The sequence below is a fragment of the Nycticebus coucang genome, chromosome 7, assembly GCF_027406575.1.
Source record: "Nycticebus coucang isolate mNycCou1 chromosome 7, mNycCou1.pri, whole genome shotgun sequence".
Taxonomy (NCBI): Eukaryota; Metazoa; Chordata; class Mammalia; order Primates; family Lorisidae; genus Nycticebus; species Nycticebus coucang.
In genome coordinates this window covers 111,342,070-111,354,674 of record NC_069786.1, presented here as the reverse complement: position 1 = coordinate 111,354,674, position 12,605 = coordinate 111,342,070, and the positions used below count along the sequence as shown (strand labels likewise).

General features: G+C 38.0%; 1 protein-coding gene and 1 pseudogene across 1 annotated transcript in view; one reads left to right on the top strand and one right to left on the bottom strand.

The window, feature by feature from the left end:
* The window catches only part of SPAG16 (sperm associated antigen 16), a 996,461-nt gene that overhangs the window by 210,900 nt on the left and 772,956 nt on the right, over nucleotides 1-12,605 (bottom strand). The gene's annotated exons all lie outside the window — the stretch shown is intronic.
* Nucleotides 4,961-5,885, top strand: LOC128590415 (sorting nexin-24-like; annotated as a pseudogene).

The window sequence follows — 12,605 nt, the reverse complement described above, 5'->3', positions numbered from 1 at the left end:
AATTTCGATTATTTTAATTTATGGTTTGAAGAACCAGAGATTATTAAAATAACTGCATCCAGACTTAACTTTCAATCCCTATGCCATGATTGTGCCAAAACAAAGATGAAGTGTAAAGGACAAAGACTTTGTTGTGTGGTCCTCCACAAGTGTCATGCTTGATAAATGTGTGGAATGAACACACAACATCTTTGAGAGACTGTATGGAACAGTAAAAGTCTTTCTATAGATCCTCATTACACTTTCAAATGTTGTTGATGGTACCTCTGTCTAACTAGTGCTTTATTGGCCGTGCCTCTCAAATTTCCATTCTCACCCCGGTGAACCAATCTCACAGGCAAGTGAGAGACTTAGCTCTGTAAGAGGTAGAAGTTCAGAGAGAAGTGAAGACACGGGAAAGGAGTGTGAGGCGAGCGGCGGCAGGGACAGACGCTCTAACCCAGCCAGCTTCTCATGACAAGGGCTTTCTTTCAGTTCCAGACGGAGTTGCTGGAATAGAGGTCATATGTTATCAAGGTCTGCCCCAAAATAAAATTTCTTAAATTTAGTCATCTTGATAACAGAGGTGAGGAGCTATAGATAGAGCCAGTAGCCCCAAATTCGGACATCACTTCATTCCTCTCATTTCTTTCTTTCTTTCCTCTGACCATGGTGAGGTTATTCCATTATTTATTACAGTGAACGTCCTTGTTTACACAACTAATTCCCAACTACTTTCTGTCTCTGCAACAGAGGAGGAAAAAGCTTCTTTCCAGTTTCTATTCCAGCTACTATGAGAGCTGATATTGTTCATATGGACCAATGAAATGTAAGCTAAACTTGCAAATATAAATCCTAGAAAAACTCTTGCTTTCTGATAAAAGGGAAAAATATTTGTTGAATGAGAGAATGTGTGGATGGCTTAGATTTTGTGATTATACCAAATCGTAAAATTTGTTTGCCAAGATTTTATTTCTTGTTTTGCAGTGATTTATAACACCGTGCTCGTATAAAAAATATCACAACATGTTGCACAATATAATACCTCGTAATGGCCAACTTGTTCAAAATAAAAGAACAATTGAGAAATTTCAGAGTAAGTGATTCTTATGGATTTAAACAGGAATATACTGGAACTTTGTGTGTGGGGAGGGTGTTTACTGATGTATACACAAGTACTAGAAGTATAACTATTTTTGCAAGTAACAGTGGTTCTTCAAGTGTAAACTTTGAAAACCTCCTATTTGTCCCTTCTATTGAAACTACTTGCATATTGCATGTTTTTTATTGAGTTATTTTCTATCCCTCAAAGGAGAACTCCCATGTTGACAATTCCTGGTGCACTTCGTCAGCGTGGCCTCTCTTCCCTCTGCCCCGCCTGCTCTCCCAGATGACGTACATGTGTGCCCCACAGTGCTTCAGATAGCGCTGCTGCAGTGGGGGGAGGAGGAGCTTCCCTCTGCCCTGCCTGCTCTCCCAGATGACGTACATGTGTGCCCCACAGTGCTTCAGATAGCGCTGCTGCAGTGGGGGGAGGAGGAGCTTCCCTCTGCCCCGCCTGCTCTCCCAGATGACGTACATGTGTGCCCCACAGTGCTTCAGATAGCGCTGCTGCAGTGGGGGGAGGAGGAGCTTCCCTCTGCCCCGCCTGCTCTCCCAGATGACGTACATGTGTGCCCCACAGTGCTTCAGATAGCGCTGCTGCAGTGGGGGGAGGAGGAGCTTCCCTCTGCCCCGCCTGCTCTCCCAGATGACGTACATGTGTGCCCCACAGTGCTTCAGATAGCGCTGCTGCAGTGGGGGGAGGAGGAGCTTCCCTCTGCCCCGCCTGCTCTCCCAGATGACGTACATGTGTGCCCCACAGTGCTTCAGATAACGCTCCTACAGCAGGGGGAAGGGGAGCTGCGTGGCTCTAGGCCACTGTCATTCCTCCAGATTCTACAAATTCATCTGAAGGTCTTTTAATTCCCTGGACATATAATTCACACTTAGGTTCACAAAATAATAAATAATGATAATAATGATTTCATCATTATCACTCCCCATTGGTCTCAACCATCAATAACTCCAATAACTTCTTTCTTTAGCTTAAAAGAGGGAAACCCTCCAAATAATTAGATTTTCATAAATATTTCTTTCTTATCCCTGGAACATGGATTTAAATTTGAAAGGTAAAAATCTGATGCTTTAGACTTTGCTTCACTGTGAGCTGCGATGAGTCCTGCCCGTGCACTGAAGAGCTTACTGAGAATGTTCTGAGGAGAAAGACAATGTGGTGGGATGAAGGTGGCAGGGAATTGTCTGGTGAACACTTGATATACCATTCTATAACTGGAAGAATCTTCAGCTTATATTCATAGTTATTAATACATTTTAAAGATTTTTTGGAACCATATTTTATTTCTTGCCTGATACAGTGCTGGGTATTTCTGAATAGAGTTCTGAAGAAGACAGACAAGGACTCTGATGAAATTTATATTTTAGTGGGGGGGATAAATTGTAAATAATTCAATAGAAGAGATAATTATAGATTGTGAACAACAAAATGAAGGAAACAGAACGAAGGGAGCCGTGGTGCTTTGTGTCAGGTATGTGTTGTGAGGCTGCCTTAAATGCAGGGGTCGCTTTGCCCTGCTCTCCGGTCTCCATGTGACTCCTGTACACATCTGTTCCATTCCGCCTTTTGCCCCTATGTCAAGGGCAACACAGGCACGTTTGGACAGGTCTTCATGATCCATTCTCCTTCTATCCTGCAAGTTTTGTGTACTCTGTGAAAACTATTTTTTTTTTTTTTTTTTGTAGAGACAGTCTCACTGTACCGCCCTCGGGTAGAGCGCCATGGCATCACACGGCTCACAGCAACCTCTAACTCTTGGACTTTCGCGATTCTCTTGCCTCAGCTTCCCGAGCAGCTGGGACTACAGGCGCCCGCCACAACGCCCGGCTATTTTTTTTTTGTTGTTGCAGTTTGGCCGGGGCTGGGTTTGAACCTGCCACCCTCGGCATATGGGGCCGGCGCCCTACTCACTGAGTCACAGGTGCCTCCCGTGAAAACTTTTTAAACCAGTTCATACACAGTTCTCCATTCTTTGAAATTAAAAAAAAAATGCTTTTGGGTGGCACCTGTGGCTCAGTGAGTAGGGCGCCGGCCCCACATACCGAGGGTAGCGGGTTCAAACCCAGCCTCGGCCGAACTGCAACCAAAAAATAGTCAGGTGTTGTGGCAGGCACCTGTAGTCGCAGCTGCTGGGGAGGCTGAGGCAGGAGAATCACTTAAGCCCAAGAGTTAGAGGTTGCTGTGAATCCTGTGATGTCATGGCACTCTACTGAGGGCAGTAAAGTGAGACTCTGTCTCTACAAAAAAAAAAAAAATGCTTTTTTGTATACTTGTTTAATGTTTAAGGAAATACCTCTTTGTAATTCCTCTAGTTTTCTTGGTAAGTGATTCATCTCATCATCATTGTGTAAATTCCTTTTACCCCATAGGTATTCATTCAGGGACATTAAAAATAAGTATATCTTTTTAGGCTAATATGTTTAGTTCTTCTGTTTCTTATGTTGCTCCAAACTAGTATTCTCATTTCTAAACACAAAGTGTTTCTAACCAATAACTAAAAAATAAGCTTCTATACCATAACCGTAAGTTATAAGGTGCATATTATGTGGCAGGAATTGTGCTCACTAATTTACATAAATTGTCTCATTTTATGCATATAGCAACCTTATGAGAAAGACAGACTGAAGCTCAGAAAGGTTATTTTCTTGAAGTTTCTGAATGCTAGATTATAGTGGAATGTGCTTAGAAAGCAGTGCTTCCTCTAGAGTAAGCACTTTCTGAAGCATTTTTCAACCTCTGCAAAAAGCCTGTTTGTGCAAATTTACCTGTCAATCAGCTATGAATGTTAATTATTAATGTTAATAAGGACAACAAATTATTGATTTTAATAACCAATGTGATAATAAAAGATCTAGTTGCTATATTCTACATGCAAAAACAAAACATAATTTTCTTGAAGACTTAAAATCATAATTTCTGTTTTGTCATTAAATTACATAAATTTTAGCAAAGGCTTTCTACTGAAATTAAAATATATTGTGCAGAAGACTGAATCCCTAAAATCTCAATGACTAAAAAGCAGAAATGTGAAAGCTTTAGGTTTTCAGTGATAAAGGTGATTTGTTGAATTATATGGCAATAATTATACTTATAAATTTGACTATGACATCAGTCAGCCATGGGCTGCCCTTTAAAAGAAACCAAAACCGCTGACAGATGTCTGCAATCTATCAGGCAATCAGATTTTTATCAAATTATGCCCTTTTATTTTTGGCTCTGAAAATGGTTTCAGATTCACCCTTAAGAAATGCACAAGTAATATATGCAAACAATAGCTAGCCTTATAATGTACTAGAGAATGTTGTGAGGTGAAAAATGAGATGCTTATCATTTTGGCTGTTATGTAAGGCAAAAGAAATTAGTCATTGATCATGAATGTAACGGTTAGCCCAGCTAACCCAATTAGACTAAAAGCAAACTAGCAATTAGATTGGGATGAGCAGCACTTAATATTATAAATAAAGCGTGAAAAAGTTTCAACTTACTTTCTACATATACGACAACCATAATACTTGGCGAGTTTTAATATAAGGTAACTATGATCAAACTTAATTTAAATGTTATACAATGAATTCTGCATTTATCACTGAAATGAAAGAAATGTAGAGGAGCATATTCATTTCTTGTGACACGAGGTTGGCAAACTGGTTCTGATATGTTGAGTCCTTGTTACTGGTTCATAATGAGATAAATAAAGCTCCTGAAAATAAGCACTTAAGATGTTACTATAAATAAATGTATAGTAAATGCCACATTTAGAACAGCATGGACCTAAACTATATTGGGATAATGTGGTAGCTTTTTTGTCAAAACTCCCAAATATTTTAAGAGTTGTAATTCTCATGTATCTGGCTTAAATTTACCATGGCCACTTGTGATTTCTTCTTCGTCATCTCAGATAGGGTAATCTGAGGAGGCTAATCCATGGAGGCTTCGATAAAACCTTTCGTTTTTGTAAAAGCATCTTTGGAAAAGACACAAGTTTCCTATTTCTCTGGGTAAAAATATATTAGGGATTGAAAGCCACCAATGCATGCTTAGACCACATGGATAGATGAGACTGCAAATTAGTACAGCCTCTATAGAAAACGGTAAGGAAATTCCTCAAAAAACTAAAGTAGAACTACCATTTAATCCAGCAATCTCACTACTGGGTATATACTCAAAGGAAAAAGAATGCTTTTATCAAAAATACACATGCAGTGTAGTGGCTGCAGCCGTCAGCCCCCGCACACCTCCCCTCTCCGGCCACTCCCCCATCCAAGGCCATTGAGGTCTACAATCCTATCTTTTTGATCTGAGGAAAGTGACCTGGAGTGGGGGATATACACTGTGTTTCAAGATAGAGGTGCTAATGCATGGAAGAAAATGTTCGGTTGAAAAAAAGTACAGCAAATTTCACGCTTTGTACAAAAAGCTTAAGAAATGTTTTACAACTCCAGAATTCCCTTCTAAACATGTTAGGAAACTGGGTTCCAAAATGTCAGTATAACAATGAAATGGTTTGGAGACATATGTACAGGCTGCCATTTTAGAAAATGAAGAACTTCCCAAACTGTTTCTTGATTTTCTAAACATGTGACACTTGCCCTCTCTACTGAAGGCAGAAAGTTGTGGATCTTTTGAGGAGACAGAGTCTGAAGAGCCAAGCAAAACGTCTGCCAGCCCATTCTGTTGTTCCCCGGGGATCCATAAGTCTTCTGTCTTGCCTGCAGCCAGCGATTTTCTGAATGTAGTTATTGAGGGCGTGCTCCATGGGACATTTCACCCTCATCTACAGCCCAGATAGAAATCCTACATGGCTAAAAGAAGCTCAAGCAAGTTTTGAAGACACAGCTGAGGAAATCGATACCTCCCAAATTAACCTAAACTCTATGACATACCAGTTCTAGCTAGTGATAAAATTCACAGTGCCGGCTTAATTCGGTGGAGGGACCTTTGCATTAGAGTGGTGCTTTTAAAAATAGAGACTGAACCGGAGTGGTGGTCAGGTGAAGGCCAAATGTTTAAGAAGTAGAATGTAGCTGCCAACTTAGAAACCCATGAAAAGGAGGTCACAGTAGATTCCTGGGAGGACCAGGGGCCACAAAACAGTCACCCTCCGCTTCATTCACACCATTGGCTAATTGAAAATCATATCTTGTATCAGACCCAAACTGATCACCTTTGGTAGCTTTTTTTTGTTCAGATCTTAACGACACACTAATCTTTTCACCATGACGTTTTCTAGGCCAGTGATAGGATATTCTGAAGGCCAGCACCAGGACAATGTCACAGAAATACACCATGCTAAATGTGAGAAAGGAACTAAACTGGAAATTAAATTGTAATGATAACATTATGGCATTTTAATTTACATTACAGTGAGTTGCATCATATCCAGGGGGATTAGCTTCTAATGTCAGCACACAACAGAAAATGGGCTGTTAGAAAAGTGCCATATTGGGAATCTGTACTTACATCACGATAAGTGTTCACTCCAGTGTTGAAAGAAAAGAGAGTTTTCTTCATTTGAAGACCATATGAAGTTGTTGGTGTTTGCTTATGGGCCATTTTGTATAAAAAGCAGATATCTTTGAACACTAGAATCATACTCAGCCCAGCAAGATGCTGTCCCTGTGAGAGGAGGAGGTGAATGGACCATGAGTGGAGGGCTAGCAGGGGACAACACTTGTATGGGTTTTCCTCAAGGGCCTGCAGTCATCAAATAGGTAGTATTGCCATAGGATTGTGTGTGTGTGTGTGTGTGTGTGTGTGTTTTTAGCAGTTCCTTTTTACTGACCTCATGGATTAAGTTAATGTAAGTTAAATATGTTTATAACTCCACTGTACAGCATAGAGACATTCATATTTTGAATAGTGAAGGGTAAACACATATATACTACTGGGTATATGTGCTGTACATGGGCATTTCATTGAAAACCAATTAATAACTAGCCTATTTATGGTTATTAGTTTTAATATGCTTCTATGCAGGAGAAAAATATTTAAAGTCAAAACTAATAACTACATCATGGTTTTGATTAAGATCTAAATATACAGGTTTAAAGCCTATTGCAAACTGTTAAAAATATGTTTTATGATAGATTCTGTTATGACATGTTGGAAACAAGCAAGAACTAAATAATCAAGTGTCATCAACCAAAATTATCTGATTAATCAAGTATTGGAGATACTCTTCAATGTTTTTATGTTACTAGCTATTTTGAGTTAAATAAAAGCAAAGAGGAAGAAATTTAAAAAAGACAGACACACTTAAATGTTTATTGCAGCACCATTTGTAATCCACAAAGATGTGTAATCAACAAAAGTGCACATTGATACATGAGTGGATTGATAAAATATGGTATATGTACACCATGGACTACTACTCAGCCATATAAAAGTGCACTAATACCTTTTGTAGCAACCTAAATAGAACTGGAGACCATTCTTCAAGCAAAGCATTTCAAAACGAAAAACAAACACAACATGTATTCACTATTAAATTAGAACTAATTGGTCAACACTCATTGGGCATTTGGTAGTCAAATGTGGAAAGCAAGCAGGCGGCAGGGAGAGGGATGGGCAAATTCACCCCTAACAGGTATAATGCACACTATTTTGGTAATGGGCCAATTTACAACTCTGACTCATATTGCACAAAAGCAATCTATACAACCAAAACATTTGTAGTCCCATAATATTCTGAAATTATTTAAAAAAAATTAAAAAAGCAAAAAAGAGAATACCGCCAGGGCAGGTTTCCAAGCTAAATGAGGGAAGAGTGAATAGGACCCACCCATAGCCTACACTCTTCCCCCTGCCTCCTTTCAGCAAGGCCTGCCATGTAATAAGGTTTGAGTCAATGTGGTGTAACAAAGGCTGCCAGGGTTTCTGGAAGGAAAGTTTTGCTTTTCCTATTGAAGACAAATAAGCTACTGTCCTCTTCTTCCTGACTTGAAGAAGCCTAGAGCTGTAGCAACTACCTTTTAGCCCAGAGAGAAAGGGCTGAGAGTTCTATAGCAGTGAACGCCCTGGCATCTTTGAGCATCTATATCAATATTCTTGCCTTTCAGAATCTAAGAAAAATAACCCCCCTTTTTTATGCTTCTTTATATTAGATAGTCTACTACTTGTCACTGAGTGAATTTCTATCTGATACTATGGCATAGTAATCTCAAGAAGCAAATTTAGGTAAGATTCCGGCACAAAAGTGGATCTGCTTTCGGTAAAGCCTGAGTTCAGATAACTAAAGAAAGAAAATGTGTAGAATATGTTTAGAATTTCAAAGTGAGGGAAGCAGGAAGTAGTTCAAACAGGAATGAATCATTTACAAGCACCAAGGAATATTTTCAAAAGAGGAAGAATAAAGAAACTGGAGATTACTGCTAACCTGCTATTTTAGGAAAATACATAAAGGTTATAGTAATTTATTCCTCCAAGTATTTGAGTGTTTACTATATTCTAGGCACTTCATTGATATGATCTTGTCTAGCATTCCTTATAATTAGGGATATATTAATAAGTAATACACAACTGATGGTGACAGTAATAAATTAAAATTTAATGTGTATATTCATTTTTTAAATTTTTGTGGAAGTTCAGAATGGATCTGGGCAATGGGATCTGATACAGTATTTATGTTCAATAAAGTGACATGAGTATGGAACCTTATAAGGAGATAAGTTTCTCAGAATTGCTAAAATACAGAGTAAGTATAAAAATCATAGAATCTACCAGAGCACTTGATTCAGTCTGGGTCCTAATTTATCACATTAATACTCATAGATCTTGTAAATCTCTACCCTTCCAGCTTACCCATTATATAGCAGCTGTGAACAGATTGAAAGTTAAAAAAACAAAAACAACTGAATTTTTCAACTCTTTATGCAGTTCTCTTCCTCCTCATCAGGAAATATACATACATATATATACACACACACACACACACACACACACACAATGCACATCTATGATCTTATAGTACTTACATTGGATGGAAGAAAAAATTATAAGAACAACTATCTTTTAATCATGGTTGTATAATGAATGTATTATTCTGTCTGTTAAATAGTTGATTTGTTAATTATTTACATATATTTTATTATACCCTATGAAAAGGTATAGACCACATTGAAGAATGTCTAGTACATACTAGAGGAATTAGTATATTTACTTTTTTTTTTTTTTTTTTTTTTGGCAGTTTTTGGCCAGGGCTGGGTTTGAACTTGCCACCTCTGGCATATGGGGCCAGGGCGCCTTACCCCTTTGAGCCACAGGTGCTGCCCCTGGTATATTTACTTTTAAAACGAAGAACCTAATTATCTACAGTCTGAAACACATGAAAATAATAAAACAAATAAATTCCTGATGATAACAGACATTATTATATGGTATATGATGTACCTAGAGTCTTTGACTTTAATTTTTCCCCCTCTTTTGCTATTTGTTTTTTTCCCCTTTGGTTGATGTTCTTTGTTTTTAATCCCAAGCAAAAAGTTTGGAGAGAAGAAAGAGATAAACCAGCAGTTCATTTTACTCCATGATCCATTTAGTAGAAAATATAAAAAGATGAAAGACCATGAAACTTCATTGACAACATAGGGTTTTAAATCATTGTCATAGTTTTTGTTCTCAACAGATTGTGTGTTGTATGGGGAGTGCGTGTGTGTTGGTGGAGGGTGAAAACTAATAGCACATAGTTGTGATGCTAAAGGGCCAACCAACAGCGGCCGACCAGAAATGTACTTCAAGCCCCTGTGACATAGAGGCCTGGAGTTAGAGAGGCTATCAACCATCGCCTGGACGAGGTCAGCCCATCTTATTCCTATTGTTTACAGTGTAATGGAAACAATAAAACCATCTGTATGACCAGGGGTTATTTGCCTGTACTAAAGTGTGTAATTTTGCAACTTATGAAAGTGAAAATGGCAGAGAATTGCCAAGACGTTTTGTTTTATAAAATTTAAACCTAGCTGTGTAAAGAAGGGAGTCAAAGTAGAGAAATGAATGACGAAACAGGATGTGGAGCCAGGGCCAGCCTATGGCAGTGCCGCTTCCTCTACAGAGCGTGTCTGTAGGAGGCCAGGTGCTACTTGTTGCTGGCCGCGGTCCTTTTTTGTGTTCACATAGCAGCATCGATGGCCAGCAGAGGTGGGACATGAGAATAAAGACTGCTTACAAGATGGAAGCTGTGTTTAAAGTCCACTTGGGATGTCTTGATAGAGAAAAGCCCATCATATTTCTGCCAAATTAAGGCCTCTATTTTGTACAACTACCTTTAGCCAAGATGTATGCCCTCCCTTCTTTCTGCTCATTATATCATGTCCAGATGATTTATTTCTGTCAGTACTATCAAGAAAGCTGCATCATGAGTACCGAAATTTAAAATACAAAAATCACACTTCTCTGTTTAGATATTCCTTTGTCACATTCACTTGCATTTACTGGTTTTTCTTCCTTCTCAGATGTCTCTATTATTGCTAATTTAATACTCAAGAAATATTTGCCACTTTTAATAAAGATATATCTTACTTTAATTGGAAAACATAAACTAAGGCTAAGTTAAAATTTTCCAAAAGTCGTCTTTACTTTTGAATTGTACACAATACTGTATCCTTAATAAAACCAGTAACTAAACCAATCGGAGTTTAACTGAGGGAGAACACAAATGTGTAATGGAATCCACTCAAGGGCAAAGATGACCCACTGGTTAGGTGTAAATTCAAACAAGGTGAGGATTGGAGGCCATGTTGGAATACATTTAACCTAACCTGTTAATTATCCTGGAAAAGTTCCTTAGTTGTAAGAAAAATCTACTCCTAGAACCACTAGTAGAGCCCACACTGAAAAGACACCGATCACATTTTGTGTTTAATTACAATCATACTTGATTTTTTGACCCAATTCCAAGGATCCATTCTTTTCCTTGCTGTGGTGATTATTCTGTTACTACTGTACGTGTTAGTTTCCCAAATACTGCCTTGTTTTTATTGCACTAACTGATTGTTTTCAAGGGAGAGCGAATGCTGACTTCTTAGAAAAAAAAAATTGTTGGTAATTACATTAGACAGGCATTGTAATCTATTTATACTTTATTAAAACTTATCATGGGAATACTTGAACACTGACTACTATTCCTAGAATAACAGGACTGAATGCTGCTGAGTTTTGAATAATTTTGATGGCCAACTGTTCTTTTATACAGAGATACTATAGCCATTACTGGTTAACTCACGTAGATCATTGCAGAACCATATGAGCAAAGAAAATTAGAACAAAAATTCCCACACAGCTCTGAGAAAATCCTCTAAATACCATGGAATATGCAGAAATGTCAGGCTTGTTTCATTCTTCCCTCAATATCTGCACAAAACATACAAACTCCAACATGAACCATTGAGTAATTTCCCAACTTTTTTCTGAATTACTCCCAGACTATAAGAAATGTAGTTACTATTAATTTCTGGTAGTTTAAAATATATATGCTCATAATAGTAAAACAGGTATTAGTTTGCCATGACATGGAGAGGAGGAATGAAGGATAAAGAACATTATCTGTACAGTTTCACTTATCTAGGAGGATCTATATGAAATTGATAGTCATTTCCTGAATAAATACTAACCCAGAATGGCTTAGTAATATCTAAACTATTCTAATAGCAATTATGTGTTTTTCTAAAAAATAACATTAAAGGGTGGCACCTGTGGCTCAAAGGAGTAGGGTGCCAACCTACTTCTTGAGGGTTCAAACCCAGCCCTAGCCAAAAACTGCAAAAAAATCCATTAAATATAAACCATTAAATTCTAGGCACATGAAACCTTTTATTCCCCCACTCATAATGTTCCTTATGATTTTGAATTATACTTAAATTTTTATATACCAGTTTGGTATAGAAATATTTTTTGGCTTACTGTTGCCAATAAACCTAGAATGAAAAGCACATATAAATATTTTCTATAATTATCATCCATAAGAAAACTTCCTATAGCCAAATCCACATAAGTACCTTTATTCTGTTGAGGGCACTGTCTATCAGATTCATTTTATTTCACCTCCTAAGTTATCTATGCCACCGTTGCTGATTCTATAATAAGTAACCCAGTTTAGAAAGAAGTGAAGACCAGAGAGACTCTTTTACAGAGAAAGGTGTTTTGGTGTCATGGAGCAGTTTGACATGGAAGAGGAATTGCTTCTCTGGGAAAAGAGGTAGCTACAGACAGATGGTCTTTGCTAAGTAAAACTGACAGGACTACAGGTAACTGGATTCTTCCTTAAAGAGGCAGTTTATCCACTGGGGTTTCAGGACTATAGGGCCTAATTATTCCTGACATATTGCTCATTTCATATGCTCACAATATTATGGCCAAACAGAGAAAATAATTATGCCAACTGGTACCATGAAACTCAATGGAAACAATGCAAGCTACAAAAACATTGCCAAATAGTTTTTGGGTTTTTTTTTTTTTTTTTCAAAGGAAAATCTAGCTGTTCTAATTTGGCAAATGTTAAAGACCTCATACTATT